This window comes from Brassica rapa, chromosome A08, assembly GCF_000309985.2.
Source record: "Brassica rapa cultivar Chiifu-401-42 chromosome A08, CAAS_Brap_v3.01, whole genome shotgun sequence".
Classification (NCBI taxonomy): Eukaryota; Viridiplantae; Streptophyta; class Magnoliopsida; order Brassicales; family Brassicaceae; genus Brassica; species Brassica rapa.
Genome location: NC_024802.2, coordinates 7532651 through 7554565, shown reverse-complemented (window position 1 = coordinate 7554565; position 21915 = coordinate 7532651). Strand labels below are relative to the sequence as shown.

The window sequence follows — 21915 nt, the reverse complement described above, 5'->3', positions numbered from 1 at the left end:
CCCCTAGAGTTAGAGCATCCTTAAAAGACACTCTATAACTTCAAATATAAGTTTTTTGTTGTCCAAAATGAAACTTTAAAACTTCAAATTTGAAGTTTTGAAAAATAAAACTCTATATTTAAAGTTTAAAGTTCAAATTTAAAGTATTATATTTTTATTTGCATTTTGGTCCTTACAATCACACATCACCTTTATGATTCATAAATATTTTCTCGTTTATTGTTTTAATTCTTAAAAAAAATCTCATAAATATTTTATTTTTTTACAGATTTTAAATTTTACACATAAAATTAAATAAAACTTTAAAAGAAGATTTAAAATATTTTATGCTAGATTTAGACAACAACAATATACAAAACAAAACTTAACAAAAAGATTTTAAAAAATTACATGAAGACATAACTATTACACAAATTTAAATATTACAACAACATTAATAGTCAGTAAGTTTGATCCGGAACCTTCAAAATTTTCAAATATTGTCCAAATTTTTTTGTGTAACTGAAAATGGTTGTTGTTGTTGTTTTTGATGTCTTTTTGTACAATTATTTCTTATTTATATCGAACATATTCACGAGTATTAATATAATTGAAAGGAAATTAGTCTTTTAGCAATATTTTATGTTTATCTTTTACTTTCTTGTTCCGGTCTAATGTATTTACAAGTATCAATATTATCTGATTTCAACAACTTTTAGTTGGTAATCTACAAAGTAAAAATGAGGAGAGCCATTTTTACTTCGAAATGCACTAATAGATTATATATGCATTAGGAAAATCATTTTATGAAATAGTATAGTATTTTGTTTGAAGTTTAATATTAATTAAGTTATTTTTATTTAAATTTTTATATTCTAGTAAAATATTTTATTAATTAATATTGTTTCAATATGTTTATATATGTGCTAGTTGTTTACAAAAGTTTTATGAATTCAAATTAGTTATGACAAATATAAGGACCATATTATAAAATATAAATAGTTTTGAATTTGAGTTTAAAGTTGGGGAATTGCCACTAATACCACTTTCCTAATACCACTTTTCAACTTTACACTTTTTAATTTTACCATTAAAATTTTAATTGGCAAAATACATTTATACCCCTAACTAATTAAGCCTAAGACTAACTCTTCTCTCTTACATCTCACGATAATTAAATCTCATCATCTCACAAATCGGCGACGGATTCCGGCGGTGCCGAGTTCTCCGGCGAGATTGGATGACTCTGCAGAGTTGTCCGGCGAGATCCGACAAAGCTACGGCGAGATCCGACGAAGCTACGGCGAGATTCGACGAAGCTACGGCGAGATCCGACGAAGCTACGGCGAGATCCGACGAAGCTACGGCGAGATCCGACGAAGCTACGGCGAGATCGTACGAAGCTGCGGCGAGATCCGACGAAGCTACGGCGATTTCTCTCACGACGCTAAGAAACGCTAACAAAGGTCAAAGGATAATAGATGTTGATTTTCGTCTCTTTCTGTAATTGTAGCTTTTGTTCTCAAGATCGATATGTTTCTGCGAAGGAAGAATGAGTTTTTCTCGTGAAGTTTTCAAATCTCAAGTTTATAAAATCTTATAAATATTTATCAGTAAAGAACGTAGTGCTTATATATTATCATTTTTGATATGTCTTTGTTGATCTTTCTTGTTTTGAGATTTTTTTTGTGTTGAATATTTTCTATTCCTTCCTTGATCCATATATTTCTTATAATCAGGTTATGATGATTGAACCAACGACGCTCCAGTGACCATATCCAATTGCTCCGACCAAATCTCGCTCCGGTGAACACCAACAAGCTCCGGTGAACACGATCAACAAACTTAAAGATAGTTTGTGTCAGTGGATTTGATTTACGAGTTCAATTGAGTAAATTTGTTCAATTGAATCTATGTAAAACCCCAAATCTAATTGACGTGTTTGAACTTTGAAGTGCATATTTCTGAGTTAAATTACAGTGAATCTTGTTTTTGGAAGTGAGTGCTTATGCGTAGGAATAATATGTGATTGGGTTGTGTCCAGATTTTGAAGATCGACGAGGTTGGTGAGCTGTTTGAAGAAGTAAGAGGGACTCAGAACAAGAACGTGGTTTGTGAGATCAAAGAATTGCAGATTTATAAAGCTTTATAAAAGTTGCAGAGTTGGCTTCTTAACACCATCTTCTCTCTCATTTTCTTCAGACATCTCTTATACTAAAACAATCGTATATCTCTCCTAAGACTTGCAAAGTTGAAGAGGTTAGTTGGACATCTAAGTGAATTTGGCTGCAATTGTTTTTTTTTTACAAAAGAGAAGAGTGTGATGTGGAGAAACCTTGATGTTCTCAGATTATGTTTGAAATGACAACTTTTTGTTGAGAACAAGGAATTATCTCTAATGTTCAGATGAGACCCTTATATAGTCCTTTCAACTCATAGTCTTACTCTTTCCAAGAAATGGCATGTTATTTTGTGGCTAAGTAATTGAAACTACTCATTTTTACTACATTTTGTTTCTTGTAATAGAAATCAAGTTTGGTTAGGTTGACGTTGAATGGTCTAGATTTTGTGCCAATATTCATGTGACCAAATGGGTTACATGAAGGGAACCTTATACGGAAGAGAGAACAAGAAGAGAAATAACACATTGTATCCAGAATTCAAGTAAAGAAACATGTCGTTCAGATGTTTTTAATGTCTAAATTATGAAGGTAAATTAGGATTCCATATCAAATGATTAAAATTGTTTACATACCAGACAAAATATATACTTTATAAAGCCATGAACAAACAAATTGTTTACATACCCTCTATAAAAAGTTTATAGATTCTTTATAAATAATTTATATACCCTTATAAATGGTTTATAAAATTTATGTATTGTTTTTATAAACATTTATAAATGATTTATAAACAGTTATTAATTATTTACATATAAATCCTTATAAACTATTTTACATACTCTTATAAATTGTTTTATAAGCCTTTATAAATGGTTTATAAACTCTTACAAAAAATTGTAAACCTTTTTAAAAGGTTTATAAAATTCAGAAATTGTTTTTAGTAGTTTTTATAAATGATTTATAAACTCTTATTAATTATTTATATATCCTTATAAACCCTTATAAACAATTTTACAAACTCTTATAAATTGTTTTTATAAATCAGAAATTGTTTTTAGTAATTTTTATAAATAATTTATAAACTCTTATTAATTATTTATATATCCTTATAAACCCTTATAAACAATTTTACAAACTCTTTTTAAAAGTTTTATAAAATTCAAAAATTATTTTAATAAATGATTTATAAACTCTTATTAATTATTTATATATCCTTATAAATCCTTATAAACAATTTTACAAACTCTTATAAATTGTTTCTACAAGTCCTTATAAATTACTGTAGACTCTTATAAATGATTTAAGAGACTTTCTAATTGGTTCATAAACCTATAAACCTTATAAATTGAATACATAACCCATATTAATTGTGTATATACTTTCATAACGTTTTTATAAACAGTTATAAATGGTTTATAGACTTTATTAATTGTTTTATAAACCTTTATAAATGTAAACATTTATAAATGGTTTTGAGACTCTTACAAATAATATATAAACCCTTATAAATAGCTTATAAACTTTACAAACTGTTTTATATATTTTTATAAATTATTTATAAACTTTTATTCTCTTAAGCTTTCTTTTCCCTTCATTTTTATCTTCTTTCATGTGTTATTGCCCTACATCATATGCTGCAAAAAGTAAAACCACAAATCCTCGTTCCCCTTAGCTTTTCTTCATTTTATATCCTTGTTGAACTAATTGCACAACACTGTAAAAATCCATGTCATCCAAGATCAGGATGTGTTGGGGTCACCAAATGTTTGTATTCCTCAGAGAATCCAAATAATGTATTAACCACAAGATGTAACAAAGAATAAACAACGTATTATAAGTCTCTCTAATTTATGAATTTATAATCTTTTATAAAACACTTAACATTATTGACCAAGACACCGATTGAATAATCACTTTTGGATTGTCTAGTGGTTCTGTTCCAGTTTCATAAATCCTTGGAGGCAATCAGGAAGATGTGCAAGATTTATTGCTGTCTAACTGCAAGACGAAATAAAAAGATGATGTTAACTTTTAATCGTGGTCTAAAGATACCTTATCCAAGCATAATGTTCATGTATTTCGGTAACAGTCTTACAAATAACACATCCTAAGACTTCTCGAGTTCACACGTTTATATGTTGTTCTATAGACATATATGATGAATTCTTGTTTAAGAACTTCTTTTATAAAACCTTGTAAATCGTTGAGCTGTACTATCAACAATATCCTAAAATACAGATTTATAAGGGGTTATAATTCCTTAATATGCAGTGTACTATCGAAAAATCTCTCTCTTAGCCAGAACTATTCAGATGACAAGTCCAAATCAACCGTATTCTATTTTTGGATAAACAGAAGGAAGAAAATCCTAAAATTACATGAAACCTAGATTTATAAAGGATTTTAAGTTGTCAAAAAACTCAATGTTCACTATCGAAACTGTTTCTCTTAAATCGACATATTCAAATGAGAAGTCCAAAACAAAAATGATATGAAGTTAATAAAAGGATGATATGAACTTCTAATCATGGCTTAAACATACCTTATCCAAGCATAGGGTTCGTGTATTTCCACAACAGTCTTACAAATAATATAGAATAACACAACACAAGACTTCTTTAGTTCACACATTTATATGTTGTCCTATAGACATATGCGATCAACTCTTGTTAAAAAACTTCTTTTATAAAATCTTGTAAATCGTTGAGTTGTATTATCAACAATATTCTAAAATCCATATTTATAAAGGGTTATAATTCCTTAATATACAATGTTCACTATCGAAAAATCTCTCTCTTAGCAGGGACCATTCAAATGACAAGTCCAAATTAACCGTATTCTATTTTTTGATAACAGAAAGAAGAAACCCCTAAAATTACTTGAAACCCAGATTTATAAAGGGTTTTAAGTTGTCAAAACTCAGTATTGTTCACTATGGAAATTGTTTCTCTTAGATCGACATGTTCAAATGAGAAGTCTAAAGCAAACTTTTTTGATTTTTTGATCAGAGAAAGAACAAAATCAAATATTTACTCGAAACAAACAAAAGAATACAAGAATTAGAGACATACGAGTTGTGAATCTTGAACATGAATCAACATTTGAAGGCTTTGAATCGCGATTCTCTGTAATCCGTTTTCGTTGCCGGTTGTGTGAGAGAGAGAGATGGCGGATCTCGACGGAGACGGCGGATCTCGACAGAGACGGTGGATCTCGACGGAGACGGCGGATCTCGACGGAAACGGAGGATCTCGACGGTAAGTCCGAGAGAAGATGGATCTCAAAAAGAGAGATGAAGAGTCGATGATTGAAGAGAAGATAAGGTAAGGGTACTATTGTCTTTTGTTCATTAATGAAAGTGGTATCTATGAAAATGTCCCCTAAATTGGTGGTAAAATTGAATAGTGGTATCAAACAAAGTGTAAAAGTAAAATTTCCCCTTTAAAGTTTTACTTTTGGAGAAGAACATCTTTAAACTTCAAATATAGAGTTTTGGAAATTTCAAAATAGAGTTCCTTTTTGGAGATGTTCTTAATTAATCTAGACATTAGAGTTTAGAATTAAGGGGTTGAGTTTAGGGTTTAGGATTTAGGGTTTAGAATTTAGGGTTTAGAGTTGAGAAGTGGGGTTTTGGGGGTAGGATTTAAAATTTTAAAAATTAAAAAAATTTAAAATTTTCAAAATAAAAAATGCTATTTTAGTCATTTTAGTTTTTGAAATCTATTTTTGTGACAAAAACTTAAAAATGTTTATTCGAGTGAACTACCCTTTGTTATTTCAAACCTTTTATTTTTAAATATTCCTATATGCTCTCTCTTTTGATTGTAAAATTTACACGTTCGTTTAAAAGTCATTAGTTGTCCAATCGAAAAAAAGTAATAATTCATAAAATTTCAAAAACTTGATAAAAATAAGATTGTCGAGTTTCTAACACAAAAAACAAAATTCCATAAAATAATAACGATTAATCAATTAAGAAAACTAAATTATCGTACATTCTAAACACTAATCGTATCTACCTTCTAAATATTTAAATACAGTGGTGGATGCAGGAATTATGTTGAGGGGTGTCAAAATCCCCTATATATTATTTGATAAGCATTGCAACATTTTTTTGTAGCCACGTGTCATCACTAGAATGATTCTTAGAGTCTTTAGAGAAATAAGTTGGTCCATCTAAATATATAATAAGCTTTTTATTAAACCACAATAAATACATTATTAATGTGCTTCATTATTTCCATAAATAAGATTACGGAATTATCTAATGTGGCTAAAGTATATATGACAATTATTGATTTTGAATAATAAAGATTTGATAAAAATAAGTATGTATTATAATTATATTTGTTTAATTTAAAGCTATTAAAATAAATTAAACAATCATAGTAACCATATAATAAAAATTAAAAAAATTATTTATATATCATATTTTGAATTTTTAAAAAGGAGTATAAATTACTAAAACTGTTAAAAGTTTCACATTCAAATTTGGTAATCTATGATTTAAAAATTTTGTTATGACATGATACAAATAATTAAAAAATAATATAAGTTGAAAGTCTTATTTAATAAGTATCAAAAATAAAAAATATATAAATATATATATTTCATTTTAAATTAAACTATATGCCATATAAAAATACATAAATATCTTAATTTTAAAATTTTCTTTGAACATTTTTTTGATAAAAAATTTGAAAAAGTATTGATAACTTAATTCTTAAAAATATTATAAATTACTTAAAAAATTAATTCCACATTGAAAATTTTGTTATCACTAATTTAGACTTTTTGCTATAACAGATACAAATAATTAAAAAATATGTGCAAAAAGCATCATATAATAAATATTAATATTAAAATATACCATATATATGTTACTATCATTTAAATTTAATTATATATCATATCAAATAGAAAAAATATTTTTTTGATTTATAAAATTTATTTATATGTTCGCACCAATTTAATTATATAAGTAGTAGATAATGACTTTTTAATTATTCAATATATATTTATTATTTCATAATATGTTATAAACATATAATATATAAAATAATTTATATATATAATGTTCATCCCGCGCAAGGCGGGGGTCTTAACCTAGTACCACTTAAAAGAAAGAAAACAAATAAAAAGTGTTAATATGATGATATTACACACAATTAAAATTTTGTACAGATTTTACACCCTAATCTCTTTAGTGGATCCGCCAATGCTTAAAATATGTAAAGACTTCAGATCAATGAATACTTAAATATTTCAAGACTTCAACTTTGATAAACCATCTTTAATTTTTGATAAGAGAGTCCATGAAAATACCTAAGAATACTTTTGGAATCCAAAATGATGGTGGAATGGATTCATACTTAAGAATTCTACAAAATATTAGTGGCTCGAAATGCAAATTATTTATCTTTCTTAAGAACATATTGCAAAATATAGTAAATGGCTGGATATGGAGATGATTATCAAAAGGACGCAAGGAGATGCTAATTAAATCGATTTTACTAATCCTTCTGACCTATGTTATGTCGAGTTAGATATTCCCTTTGAAGATCTGCAAAAATATATTGAGTGCCATGGCTCGCTTTTTAGTGGAGCTCAAGTTCCCAAAAGAAAGGAATTCATTAGGTAAAATGAGAAAGTCTATGGTTATCAATAGGAGCACTACTGGCAAAACAGTTGCGGAGATTAGTACAATTTCTAGACTTTTTTGTGGCCCAGGTTTTGCGTGGTAAGTACTATAGACTAAGTTCTTTGTTGCGAGCTGGTGGTATAGATACCCCTTCATACATATTAACTAGCTTATCTACAGCGAGGCCCCTGTTGTTGTTGGGGATTCGGCAGAAGATACATTCAGGTTATGATGTAAAAGTATGAGAAGAATCATAGATTCCGGCTTCACTTCCGCCAGGCCAAATTTCCCAGTAGCACATCCCAAAATGACATTTAGTGATTTTATTATTGAAAACTTAAAAGAATGGGACATCACAATGCTTGAGAACTTTGTAGCATAAGAAAATATACCCTTGATTAGAAGCTTGGCCATAAGCCGATCTTTACATCGTGATACTTATTGATAGAGTTTTACCAAAAAGTGGTATGTATACTATTAAGTCAGGATACTGGGTGGCCAAACACAAACTTAAAAATTGAAGAAGATGTTGTTTACACATATCCAAGCATCATATGAAACTCCAAGCATTTGCTCAAAAGTTAAATGCTCATCAAAAAATTTGTCATCTTATATATCAGTTAATCACATGACATGTAGATGTCACAAAGAATTTTGAACCGTCGACTTATGCAATTGATAATATTTGTCAGAGATGTTAGAAATCTTATGAGTCTGTAACTCACACTATCGTTGAATGTTCACCAACACTTCAAGCATGGGCCCTAGCAGCTACACAGTCTCTCCCAAATATTTTCCATGTGTCTAGCATTTACATTAACATGAATTATATTCTTTTGGTTAAAGACTAGTATTGGAGATCCGAAGATGGACAAAGACCATTATCCATGGATAATTTGGTATCTATGGAAAGTAAGGAACGATAAACTATTCATAGGAATTGATAGAGACCCGCTTGAGCTGATAAGATATGTACAAGGAGAATGTCAAGCATGGTTTACAGAAAAATGAACCAACTACAACAAATTTGATCCAATCACCAGTAGAAACATCTCAAGTCTTACGCTCAGAGAATATATGTTTGGTAGGTAGTTCTTGGACCTTGATATACTATGGATTTCATCGGTTTCTATCCATAATACAAGTCCTACTTGAGTATTTATATTATGTTTCGAATCTATTTTAGAGTCTTTTAAGGTCCAAAAATGTTTTGGAGAATTGTAGATATCATAAAGCCATTTGGAGCTTAAAGATAAAGAAAATAGCAGTTGTTCAAGGAAACAGAAGATTGAATCAAAAATTTAGAAAACCATCCTTGGTATCGCTCGACACTGACGCGAGGACGGGCCCACTCAATTTCCAAAGTCAAGTTTGGCCCAGAAGTCTCCACATATTATGAGATTTCCCTTGGCCACCTTTATACACACACACACACCTTTATATATACACACACACACATGAGCTCAGCCAAGCTCGGTCGCTACGTAGCGACCGAGCGATCGTCCTGCTCGGTCGCTACGTAGCGACCGAGCTCGAGCCAAAGCTCGGTCGCTACGTAGCGACCGGGCTCGAGCCAAAGTTTGGTCGCTGTGTAGCGATTGAACCTTTCCGAACATCGATACGACACCAGTCCTTGCATTCTCGTCAAAAACCTCGAATGCTATCTCCCGAAGACCGTAGCAAGCTCAGTCCATGTTTCCCGCTATTCTAATTCATCGATCAAACTTCGCGGATTAGAAACCGCGGAAAACTCGTAGTAAACGTGTCGAGTCGGAAGACGGCCCAAAGGAACCTAAAACACGACTCGAGGCCCATCCTACGATTTTTCCTAACCAAAAGCCTGTGAACCACAGCATGGTTCACGCTTGGCCCATGAGGAAGGATAAATGTCAAGTTTCCGCGGATAAATACGGAAGTTTTGAAGATAATTGTGAAGATCGGGAAAAATGGAATATCTCCATTTTTATGCTATGACGGCTTAAGGGCAGAAGAGTAAAAGCGTAAACCGACCTTGGAGCTAGTATATAAGAAGTCCTAGGCGAGGAGCAGAGGGGGAACTTTTTTCAGAGCAAACTTAGCACTTAGAGCACTTAGAGCAATTTAGGCAATTTTCCGTTTTTGTTATTTCGAGCTGCGACTCAATTAGGTTTAGCCGTCTTAGGGTTGCTAGAACTAGGAATCTCGCCGACAGCTCTCGAGCCCAGGCTTATACCTTGTTGTAATGCTCATACGCAGATTCGGAATAAATATCTACTTTGCTCTCTTTTCGATTTCTTAATTTTATCGTTGTTATTCTCGTGTTCTGATTGCTTGACGTGTGGTAATTAACAGATATCCGGGTCCTCTGGGAAATTAGGGTTTTCCTAGTTTCCTTATTTAAACGGAAATCGACAGTGTGAATTTCGGTTCCCACAATATCTAAGAATTGTGTACCATAGGTATGTGTAAGAGATAAAAAAAAAAACAGAATACATAATGTTCAATAGAGTGTAAAAACTAATGTTCAGTTGTCATGTAAAAAGATGTCAAAGTGGACTAATTGAACTGTTAGCAATATAATGTTGACTTATTCTTGGGTTCACTCCCTAGGGTGAACCTCTAGGTTCACCAACCAATAAAATTGTTTTATTTTATATTTGAAATCTTTTAAAAAAGAGTTATTCTTGGGTCCACCCCCTAGGGTGAACCTCTAGGTTCACCAACCAATAGGATTTCATTATTTCAAATTCGATATCTTTAAGAAAAAGAAACAAAATATTGTCAAGATATATTATGTTTTTAAAATAAAAAAGTTAAAAAATTAGAAAAAATAGTAGTTAGGGAAAAACGAATTTAAAAAAAAAAAATATTTTTATCGTTATCAGCAAAATACTATACCCTAAATCCTAATCCCTAAACCCTAAATCATAAACCCTATAAACCCTTGGACAAACTCCAAACCCTTGGATAATTCATACTCTAAATCAAAAATACTAAATCTTAAAACCCTAAACCCTTGAGTGTTTAGTGTTTTTGATTTGAAGTTTAGGATTTATCCAAGGGTTTAAGGTTTACCCAAGGGTTTAGGATTTAGGGTTTAGGGATTAGGAATTAGGATTTAGGGTTTAGTATTTTGCTGAGAATGTTAAAAATATTTTTTTAATTACTACTTTTTAATTTATTTATTTTAACCTTTTTATTTTAAAAATATAATATAACTATAGCTTGAGAAAATATTTTGTTTCCTTTTTTAAAGACTTATTCTTGGGTTCACTCCCTAGGGTGAACCTCTAGGTTCACCAACCAATAAAATTATTTTATTTTATATTTGAAATCTTTTAAAAAAGGAAACAAAATATTTTCTCAAGCTATAGTTATATTATATTTTTAAAATAAAAAGGTTAAAATAAATAAATTAAAAAGTAGTAATTAAAAAAATATATTTTTAACATTCTCAGCAAAATACTAAACCCTAAATCCTAATCCCTAATCCCTAAACCCTAAATCCTAAACCCTTGGGTAAACCTTAAACCCTTGGATAAATCCTAAACTTCAAATCAAAAACACTAAACACTCAAGGGTTTAGGGTTTTAAGATTTAGTATTTTTGAATTAGAGTATGAATTATCCAAGGGTTTGGAGTTTGCCCAAGGGTTTATAGGGTTTATGATTTAGGGTTTAGGGATTAGGATTTAGGGTATAGTATTTTGCTGATAACGATAAAAATTTTTTTTTTTTTAAATTCGTTTTTCCCTAACTACTATTTTTTCTAATTTTTTAACTTTTTTATTTTAAAAACATAATATATCTTGACAATATTTTGTTTCTTTTTCTTAAAGATATCGAATTTGAAATAATGAAATCCTATTGGTTGGTGAACCTAGAGGTTCACCCTAGGGGGTGGACCCAAAAATAACTCTATAATGTTTATACACGTGAAATTTAACTAAATGGGACCCATATATAATGTGCTGGTGAGATTAATATGGAGTTTAAATGTTTAGCTTTCATTGGTTTGCATTTAAGTTGCTAATATATTATGAATATTCTCTTAATTTGATTGAATTTTTAAAGCAAAAACCAGTGGCACAACTTGTAATTAACAAAGGTAATTAAAGGTTAATTCTCATTTGTATTTCAGCTTTAATGGTTTAGATACCTATAGTCTACAGTGTACACACGCTTCATGTGGATCCGATCGCTAAGTTCTGCAATTGATTTCTTATTTAAAAGAGTTGCTTTAGGGTAATTTGAGCATAACAAATTTATCACCGTTGTCGGGGAACATTAGATTTGCCATTAGATTTTGTGGACAGATTTAGTCTAGGTTTTAGTTTTTATTTTTACTTGTAAAATTTTCTTGTTTCTTTCAGGTTTATGTCCAACAACACCAGAAGCAACAAGGAAATAGAACTTTTATTTTTGGATCCTGCAAGGTTTGAATGTACAATCCGCGGATCATATATAATGAAATGGACTTTGAATCTAAAGACTTAAAACCGGAATCATATATACATAGGCAAATGGTAAGGCCGCGGATCAGCTTGGGCCCAAGGGCCGGGATCGGGTCATTACACCATGTCCATTGCTTCTTCACTTGGAAAGATGAATTGGAATATCCTTCCTTCCATAACCCGACCATGTACAAGACCCTCCAGTCCCAAAACTCTAGGCATGGTTGCAATAATGCCTCTCAGATTTTGTTTTTGCGGCATAGTTGGGCACTCCACCAAGATGAAACGATTCTCCTCAGCTTCAGAGGGTAGGACAAGGGAGCATCATTACTACCAAGAAAAATGTCTTGAATCACACGTCTAATGTTTTCTGTCATAGTGTCTGTAGTAGGAAAATAAGATTTGGAAATAGCAAAAGTTTGAGTGCGGATAAAGAAATTTCCCAAGGCCATCTACAAATAGCCTTTACAGTTTTCAATAGCACACACTCATCACGTTGGGAAAGTGGTTCCCCCATGGAAGTACAAAGCATAGTGGGAGTACAACATGTGTAAAACCCACATTCAAAAAATCTAAACCCTTCAACCACTAAGATCGTGGTGAGAAAATATAGGATCTGGCTCACTTTCGAAATCGTCCAGAAAATCGCCAAAACTGTTTTGTAAACGCCATCAAATTAGAATTATTTATATTTACAAAAAAAAAAAGAGATTACAGTTATTAATGACGTGGATTTGTTAATAATTTTAATCATTTTTAATTATAATTAGTCACATTTAAAAAAATTTAGCCAAGGTTATTTATTGAAATTTACTAGGTGTTTACCAACATTTGAATAATTTTCAAAACTTGTATGATATTCTAGTCCCTATCACAACTTTTCTATACTTATTGAGTAATAGCCTCTGTATATTATGTAAAGTATCACAAAAATTATCAAAATTTTACATATATTTCGGTTGTTATTGTCACCATTCAAATACTATCTTGCATTGTTTATTTTACGTAAAATAAACTTATTCAGCATGATGAATTTATTCAAATGTACCACAATAAAACTGACTTCTACTGTGACACCTCGATTTACATAATAAAATATTACGATAAATAAATAGTTCTGATATCAAAAATGTGACACCGGTCACTTTTGAAATAGTAAAATAATATGATAAATGATAAATTCTGAAATCTCCATTTATAAATATTTGAAAGTCAACGTCCACGCTGGAAATCCAGTAAATAAAATAAACGTCTGAAAAATAAAAACATCACAAAGCCTAAAGTCTGAAATGTATAAATAAGTAGAAACGTCTGAAGCCCAAAGGCCTGAAAGCCCAATAACACCCCAAGCACCAAACCGATGTAATCACTTTTGATCGTGAGTCTCACCTAAAATGGAAAAAAAGAAGGAGGGGTAAGCAACAGGGGAGTTACCCAGCGAGGTATGGGATGCTAAACCGTAAACCACTGACTCAGTTCATAACACTATAACTATGTAGGCCTAGCTCTAGCATGAAACAAACACGGTGCCTACACGACACAGAACAATCAATATATGCCTAGAGCACTATTCGTCGAAAGCGGCGGAGACGATTCCCGGCGCGGCGGAGACGATTCCCGGCACGGCGCGTGGCTTGCCCGCGGAAGTGAAACTTCCAGAGGTTCTAGCGGCTTCGTCCAGACTCCGATTGCGGCGTGCTCGGTGGATACAGCTTCTTCTTGACGAGAGGAACATGATCACGGCTTTGCATGCGCGAGATTCTCAATGGTTAGGAAATTATGGCCGATTTACTGAACGGACGAAAACAAAGCTCAAAGGCATGGCGGTTTCCGGCGATTGTCAGCTGCGGCGAACGGTGGTGATGAGCACAATGTGCAGTGGCTCCAGCTGTGGCTCAGTCTCTCTGGTGGCTCCATCTCTACAAAGGTTTCCCATCTCCAGAGCCAGGCTTGACCCCCATTCATGCGAAACATTTGAATGGGGCCCCCACTTTTGTGGGCCCCCTTTTAAAAAAAAAATGTATTTTGTATACAATAAATGTATAAATGTTTAATGTAAAATATAAAAAATGATAAAAATAAACAAATTTTAAAAATTATAATTATATAAAAAAATTATAATAGACTAAAAATGTTCTTTTAAAATTTTAAGTAAACAAAAAATGTTTTATCTTAAAAAAAATTCAAAAAAAAATCTTTAAAAAATTAATTTTTTTTTTATTTTGGATAGGGCCCCGGAAACTCAGGTCCGGCTCTGCCCATCTCTTTCTCTTAATGCTCTCTCTCTCTCTAATTTTCTAACTTCTGATTTTTTTTTAATTCTTTGCAGGTGGAGAAACCAAGGCTGGATGGTTTTTTATAGAGAAAGATTGGGACTTAGGATATGTGCATATGCTTTAGCAGGCTAACAAACTCCAAGACCGAAATTGGGTCGTTACATTCCACATCATTTAAAGCCGCTATTACCATTTAGAACGTTAGCCATGCATTGTAAATGCCGGTAAACCGGACTGATGTAAACGATATAATAAAAGCGAAGTTAAGGAAATAGACGAATATAGAAAACGAATACGAGAACGATAAGAAATCGTATTCGCAACGAGACATGGAGGCGAGATATGATCTCTTTCCTTAACTCAAAATATTCGCTCCGTTAGTGAGACGGGACTGTATGAATATAGAGTCCCAGGATACAACCATGGCAGACGAATCACGCCTCACTCGTGATCGCCCTATCGAACTATAAACTCTACGAAACACTCTCGTTTTTATGACTTACGCTAAGGGAATTTTGATGCTGGTTTCGATCTGAAAAAGTTGAAGAAAATGAGAAGAGGAGAGTCCATATTTAAAGAGAAGACTAGGAACGGTTTTTCGAAACTGTTGCGAACGTTTTCCGAAAATCTCGCAAAGATTTCGGAGTGGAACGTTGAGTAGCTTTCTCCGCAAGTTTCTCTCTTGTTGACTCGTACTGATCCATTTCGAACAGATAAACTTTGTGTTGTTTTTAAACGAACTACATGTCGTTTATACACAAATGTCATGCTTTTTTTAGAAATAAAATGGCAAAGCGTTGAGCTTAACTTGGTCCAAAAAGAATAATTCTTATCGGGCCAAAGGCCCTCCAAGCCCAAGCCCAAGCCCAAGCCCAAGTCCACGCCGAGCCGAGCCGAGCCGAGCCGGCCGGACGGCGGCGGCGGCGTGCGCGTGGGGAGCTTTCTTCTCTCTCCAAGCTGTTTAAGCTTTCATGGTAAGTGAACATATATATATTGCTCAACTTCTCTTCCTCTAAACGATGTGGGACAAGTTCCCTTACATCATAAATAATGATTCTTTGGGCTGTTGAATACACAGGCCCAAGTCATTTGCTTTTCACATATTTCATTAAAGCCTAAAGGCTATTAATGGATCCAACAATCCCCCACATGAATAGAAATGACTCTTCTAGACATTTTTAGACTAAATGTAGACTCGATAGACTCTAAAAAGAAAAAAACTATACTTATTCTAATCTGGACTAGACTAGACAGACTTATCGAAAGTGTTTGCAAAAAATTCACTGTGTTTGAGTTGGTGGCATTTTTAAGCCTTGAACTACTCATAGTTAATATCTGTCGGGTTTACTTTACCAGAAGGTGAACATGATGTCTTGAACCAACCGGTGTTTTATGTAGACCGAGACAACAGGCATAACGCAGCTTCATTTTCTCGTAGAACTTAGTTCTCTATTGTGTTCATTGTGGCCCTCACTACAAAAAAATAGTTATATTGTGACCAAATTATTTGTCACAATAAAACACAATTCGTCACAATAAAAATATTGTGACATATTTGTGACAATTTCATTGTGGTTACAATACGGTCGTCACAAATTTTGTTGGTAACAAAAAACATTACAATGTTACGACCATTACATATAGTAACTATTCCGTCACAAATAGTAACCATATATAAAAGTAATGAAAATGTTACAATTACCAACTACAATTTAACGTAACAAAGTTGTCATATTTTGTGACTATCACAACGTGCTAATTCCGTCTCTGATTACCACTGAAATATAGTCTCTAACCGTCACAAACTTTGTAAAAAAAAAAAAAAAACCGTCACAAACTAATACTAGTAAAGAATCATCACTAATCCGTCTTCATTTGCGACTCTTTTAGTTGCTTTAATTTTGTAATACTTTATAACTAATATATAGTTACAAATTCAAATTAAATTTGTTATACCCCATCTATAAACTTTTGACTTAATTAGTTAACAATTTGTCATCACGATTAATTCAGAATTCACTAAACTATTGCTTTATTTTTATAGTTAATATTTGTAATAATAGTGAAAGAATACAAAAGTAACTAGTATTTGAAACTAAATTAATATAAACAATTTTAAAAGAATATTATAATATCGACAAAAAATTATAATATATGCTACTACATTCAGCTTCCGGTACTGGGCTGCGGTCGAGAGAAAACAGTTAGGGTTTCCTGAATTTTTATCTTCGGTTGATTCTTGCACAGGAATCGAAAGTTATGGCGGCTAAGGCATACAAACTCTTGCAATGACAGAACTCCATGATGTGTTCTCGATTGGTGTCCATCTCAAAACAATGGCTCTAATATTCTCTGCCTTTGTCTGACCTCCAGCTGATTGCCCAGTTCTTTCAAGATCGATCTCTTCCTCTCCTTATTAAAAACCCAACCGCGAGACACACATACCACCACAACACCAGAAACGAGGGTGGTGCCCAACATCGGAAACGCACATCTCTCACTTTTTTCTATCTCTCATTCTCTCTAAGGTGGTGGCTGCGGCTATTCTCTTGGAGTGTATATATATATATATATATATGCACACACGTGTCCTCATTATTGATTAGGGTTATAGACTTATAGGTAATGGGCTGTAATTAGTTTTGAGTTTGGCTTAATGGATCGATCATACATAGCATCATTTATTTTCAATATGTTTCAGCTTTGAATTCTATCTCTTTTCATTTTTACATATGACCGATATCTAATAAGAAAGGTATATGCTGTTCATATCATTTTAAACATACATCTAAAAAATAGTGACATCTAAAATAGATAGTAAATAACCATATTTTAAATTAGTATGAAATGAAGTAAGTTTTAAAATACTGAAGTATATAAAAATATATACATATCAAGTAAAAAGTATCAAAACTATATTTTTTTAATCACTGACTTTATAAAAATATAATTAAATCAATTTAGAAATCTATACTATACTAAAAGGAGAATAAGGTGAGTGTCCACCTCAGCACAAAAAAACAACCAATAACAATCTTTCATATTACCACGTCGTCACTGCTTTCTCGAGGACAAAATTCTAAAGATTGCGTTTGGGCTTTATATTAGTTTTAAAGGCCCATATGACCTACGACTATCCTCTTCCACTTCGTCCTCTCTTATTCCTCTCCATCCAATCTCAGTTGTTATTAAGCCTCATCTGCTACCAATCAATGGTGTTCTTCAATACCCTTTTAATGAATCTGTTTCACCTCCCTCTCATTTTCCTTCTTTACAAACCACTTCATTTTAAGTTGGTTCCATTCAATCCTGAAAACCTCCTCCCAAAAAAAAAATTAGCGAAGCATATACAAACTTAGTGCTATGTCATTGTATCATTTTTTTTCTCTTTAGGGTAAATGTTCCCTTTTCCTTTCAGTTAAGAAAATGTCTTTCTTCAGACATAAATTTCACAGCCATAAAAACTGGGAAAATCACCATTTTGTTGTCGAGGCTTATAAACCCCATCTATCAGGGTGATTGATCTACCCAACTTCCCAACTAATCCAGAAATGAATGGCCTATGAAAGTGTTTTGCTTCAAAAACAGGAATTTGATTACTTATTATTTTGAGATTGTTGAAATGTATTTTCTTGGCCCTGATTTAAATTTCTCACCTTCCAATTTTACCAGAAAGAGAGCTATCTTGATTTGATTAGCAACAAGGCCGACATATCTTTCGCAAAAGAGAAGGGTTTCAGTTTTCAATAGACGCTGAGAAGAGAGACGACAGATTTGGAAGTTCCAGCGTGAAATCATTTCTATGGCCAGGTATTACTTCTACAGTCCCAGCAATATTATGTTAATAATGTCAAAGAATCTATTTGCATTATGGTATATCTCACCAATGAGTTTGCTACCTGTAGTGTCCATAACAGTCTTCAGAGCGTCTGAACTCTCATATGTTATTGGTTCAGATCATGGACCGAGGAGGAACGAACGAGAGCTACAGACTACCACTAGGTTACCATGTCAGTTCTGACTTTGTTAGCCTGTTCTAATCATACAGAGGAACACGAATGTAAAATTTAGTTTTTTAAAAGCGCTCCATATGATTGGAAACTGTCTCCATCTTATTTAGTGTTTCCCAATTTGTTTCTATTCTGGAATCACAGTCCTGCAACTGTAATTGAGTCTCACCTAATGGAGTATAGCTTAAGCAGATGATGTGTAATTGTTGTTTTTCCTTTAAAAGCATGAGAATGACTAAAGCTTCATTTTTAATTTCTCGAAGATTTGATGTCTTTTTAATATCTTCACCATTTTTTGATCTTTGTCATGGGAGTATTAAGAGCTATATCCTCATAATTTATTTCATCCCTAGCATCTTGAACGAGCTCTGAGTCAATTCTCTGTCTTATTGAGTATGCACAGAATCCAGATTCGTTAAAGACATGTGTTTCAGTTAAATAATTTCAGAGTATTGTGTTGTTCTGGTGCTGGACAAGCCAAAACATCATACTCCAGCACTCTATGGAACCTGCATATGGAAACAATGAATGTTCCTCAACCGTTTATGCCTGATCAATCATGGAGCCGAGTGTTCATATTTGATCTCCAAATCCTAGTGCTTCAGATGCTAAGTCAGTGTTTAACTACTCCATACAAACAGTGAAACAAGGGAGGCGTTTACTCTTCGGTTTACGCGTGATGGGGTTATATGTTTATTTTCTCATATATATGTATATATATCTTCCCTGTGGTTTTGAATTTCTTAGAGTTCATACAATCATATTCTAATTCACAGATTACTCTCTCTCTCTCTCTTCTCTCTTTGTAGTTACATCATCTAGCATCTAAATAGAAGAAAAAGAACGTGATGTCATTATCATGTCATGTGTGCGTGCTTTCCAGTCGCGGCGTTGGGTTCGTTGCTGATATACAACGGATGAATGTTGCTCTCACACGTGCCAAAAGAGCTCTATGGGTATGCACGTACTTATTTTTCTGTGATATAATAATATTTCTGTTTTCTTTTTTCAGACTCTGTTTGTTCTTTGATCTATGTAATTTTTCCAGATTTTTCACATACATGGAGCATATCATATGTAAGCCTCTCCAACTCCTTTAAAAAATAGATATTTGTCTTCAAGCTTTCAGTTGTACTGTTGGATAAAGTCATGTGAACTCTGTTTCTGCATATATATTTGGTGCTGCAATTGGCAAAGGAAAACAAGCTGCTAAAACGTAAGCTTTTGGGTGAATGTGTTTCGTATAATCGTAGTATGATTTATGTGTCTGGTATGAAGCAATTTCTAACTTCACAGTGAACCAGACAAGTAAATTAAGAAAAATCGAAGGAGCTTCTATGTAATGGGATTAATGATACCTAACTTATGTAATAAACTATTGTGGTGGTTCTCTTGAAGACTTGTGATTTATAAGAAACAGAACTTTGTTACTTTCAGAGTGAAACAGGGCGAGGGAATGCTATAAGGTAATTCTAAACTAAACTCCTCATCATATATCTATATTTCAACTTAAAGAGTGAAAAAAATATGAATTGGACTGGAATTTTGTCAATGTGATAAAAACAGCTGCGAGGAGCACATCAGATGCGAATCACTCAACGTTTATGCAGAAATCAGGAAAAGAGTCAGGGGCAGAGGAAGAGGAAGAAAAGGATCTAGAGAATGGAGCAAATAAAGTGAACAAGAAAGTGAGAGAAAAATCTAAGAATATCAAGAAGTCTTGCCAAATATGGTCATGGTCGTTATCACAACCATGATGTGTACGAAGAAGAATATGACGAGCAAGAACCAGAACGGCAAAGTGAGCCAGATTTGTCATTTACCTTGAGAAGATATTAGCGTTATTAATGGTGTCTATGTTTTACATCTGAATAGCATAGTGTATAATCTAGGAGAAGCTACTTTTCCAGCACCGGAGGAGATCAGTCCACCAGGGACAAAAAGTGTTTTTCTGTTCGTGTCTTCGGATTATACCAAATCCGTCTAACCTGAGACATTACGAGATACCTTTTATGGACACGAGATGACGGATACTTCTGAGTTTGGTCTGTTTTTTTATTTGTAATGTATTTTCAAGAATTGGTTTGAAGAATAACATTATTCTTATGTTTGAATCAATTTTTGCTTCAATCTTATGTCTGTTATGAAACTGTTCAATGTGGTATTAGAAATGAATGATTCTAAAGTTAAAACATAGTTTAAGTTTGCCGTAGATTTTATAATTGTTTTATACAAACACTAAGTAAAGATAAAATGTATTTACATCATAACTAGGTTTAGTTAACTTTTACTCATCTTACTTATCATTCTATATATGACTTCGAGTAATAACAAACAACGAATTGTAAGTTAAATTATTTTGAATTTGTTAAACAGAAGGCAATAAATAAATTCAAACCAATTTTAAGTTTTTACCAATTTAATAGTGCTTAAAATTTATTGTAACATATATACACAATTTATATTCAAATATAAGTGCAAATTTTTCAGTTTAACAAAAAATTATAAAAATACCCCGGGCGTAGCCCGGGAAAAGCCCTAGTGTTTATGTAAAAAGAACATAAAAAACATTTGTAAATCGATTTAATAATATGACGGATTTGTTATATTGTTCTGTTACATTTTATTACTATTTCTTTTTGTCATCATAGTGAGACTATATGTATTCCATCACAGGTTCGTAACTGATTTGCGACGATGTGTATTGTCATAATATTGTCACAATTGTTACGACTGTTAGTTTTGTCTCAATTTTGTCACTGGCTGTGACAAAAGTAGATACGATTTAAAATCGTAAGAATACTGCGACGAAAAAGCTACTCATTTGTGACAGAAAACTTAAGTCACAATAACGTATTTAAAAAGTAACAAATTTGTGACAAATAATTTGTGTATCAAAATTTCGTCACAATAAGATCATTTTCTTGTAGTGCCTGAACTATTCCTGGTTTTCATGAGTGAACTTAGAGAATATAGTCTTGCATTCATTCTCCTAGAAACGGCCCCATTTCACACTCATTAGGTGATTGACCATGAAAAGTATTGAGTAATACTCCGCTGAGAAGCTATGGAATCATTAAAAGCTTATGCTTATCCTTCACATATTCGTTAGCACTTTTATCATCTTAGGAGCTCGGAAGAGACTACTTTGTCTCAAGTGCTTTGGTTAGATTCTGTTTGATTTTGTTTTCCCTTTGAACCTACGTCTTGGGATCTCCAGTCATGATAGGTAGGGTTGCAGTCAAGCATCCTCATTCGTTATAGGCTTTAAACCCATTCCTTTTGATGATTTAGCAACAACATCTCGTGGCAAACCTTTAGTAAATGGATCCGCTAGGTTGTCAGCCGATTTGATGTAATCTATTGTGACTACACCAGTTGAGATAAGTTGTCTAATGGTTTTATGTCGTCTTCTGATGTGACGAGATTTACCATTGTAGAGATTATTCTCAGC

The 21915-nt window shown here is 32.5% G+C and overlaps 3 long non-coding RNA genes across 9 annotated transcripts; 2 read left to right on the top strand and 1 right to left on the bottom strand.

The window, feature by feature from the left end:
• Positions 1–153: 153 nt before the first annotated feature.
• LOC117127104 lies at positions 154–2364 on the top strand. 2 transcript variants are annotated; one of them, XR_004449879.1, is made up of 3 exons: positions 154–1445; positions 1719–1839; positions 2024–2364. It is a non-coding gene; the product is annotated as an uncharacterized LOC117127104 (long non-coding RNA). The 2 variants fall into 2 exon arrangements; XR_004449880.1 differs by having other exon boundaries at positions 245–1445; positions 1719–1785.
• Positions 2365–3276: 912 nt separating this feature from the next.
• LOC117127484 lies at positions 3277–6352 on the bottom strand. 2 transcript variants are annotated; one of them, XR_004450545.1, is made up of 2 exons: positions 3985–6352; positions 3277–3816 (listed from the first exon to the last, which is right to left on the bottom strand). It is a non-coding gene; the product is annotated as an uncharacterized LOC117127484 (long non-coding RNA). The 2 variants fall into 2 exon arrangements; XR_004450544.1 differs by having other exon boundaries at positions 4017–6352.
• Positions 6353–11112: 4760 nt separating this feature from the next.
• On the top strand, positions 11113–20854 carry LOC103833642. 5 transcript variants are annotated; one of them, XR_004450315.1, is made up of 4 exons: positions 11113–17845; positions 18124–18261; positions 18357–19927; positions 20028–20854. It is a non-coding gene; the product is annotated as an uncharacterized LOC103833642 (long non-coding RNA). The 5 variants fall into 5 exon arrangements; XR_004450314.1 differs by having other exon boundaries at positions 11113–18261; positions 18357–19677; positions 19899–19927; XR_001955713.2 differs by having other exon boundaries at positions 11113–18261; positions 20028–20262; positions 20337–20854.
• The last annotated feature ends 1061 nt before the right edge of the window (positions 20855–21915 follow it).